Raw genomic sequence first — 706 nt, 5'->3', positions numbered from 1 at the left:
AGGAATGATGAAAGCCATCATTTAACTGGATTTGTGTCATTTCTATACCGGCAAGTCATGATCTAGCTATTTCCTTCCCACCCTGTCGGTGTCCACTGAAAAAGCAGCAGCGCCCTCTGCTTTTTGTAAAGAGGAGTGAAAAAAGCTTACAGCACCTGGTATTCCCAGGCGGTCTCCCATCCAAGTACTGACCAGGCCCGACCCTGCTTAGCTTCCGAGATCAGGCGAGATCGGGCGTGTTCAAGGGTGGTGCTGTGTAAGCAAATGTTGTGCCTACCAAAGGGCCTTTTAAAGATACTATATCACCACGCTTTGCTCTTTAAGTCTATACAGGGACGCCTGCAGATTTCAGACACACTCACAGCTTTTTAAATGTCAAATCAGAATATACAAAGTGGCTATAAGGATCACAAATGTAGTGCAGTAAAAATATTAATATTTACTGTTGAAATGTAGAATACGTTAGCATAAAATTGAAAAGAAAATGATCGATGAGCTTAGGAATGATGAAAGCCATCATTTAACTGGATTTGTGTCATTTCTATACCTGCAAGTCATGTTCTAGCTATTTCCTTCCCCACCCTGTCGGTGTCCACTGAAAAAGCAGCAGCGCCCTCTGCTTTTTGTAAAGAGAAATGAAAAAGCTTACAGCACCTGGTATTCCCCAGGCGGTCTCCCATCCAAGTACTGACCAGCGTCTATACAG

At 43.5% G+C, this 706-nt stretch overlaps 1 pseudogene; it reads right to left on the bottom strand.

Annotated features, from left to right (window-relative positions):
• Positions 1-143: 143 nt before the first annotated feature.
• Positions 144-262, bottom strand: LOC129114643 (5S ribosomal RNA; annotated as a pseudogene).
• Between the last annotated feature and the right edge of the window lie 444 nt (positions 263-706).

Source organism: Anoplopoma fimbria, unplaced genomic scaffold (genome assembly GCF_027596085.1).
Source record: "Anoplopoma fimbria isolate UVic2021 breed Golden Eagle Sablefish unplaced genomic scaffold, Afim_UVic_2022 Un_contig_5347_pilon_pilon, whole genome shotgun sequence".
Taxonomy (NCBI): Eukaryota; Metazoa; Chordata; class Actinopteri; order Perciformes; family Anoplopomatidae; genus Anoplopoma; species Anoplopoma fimbria.
The sequence above is the reverse complement of the archived record's forward strand: the minus strand, read 5'-3'. Positions and strand labels throughout refer to the sequence as shown.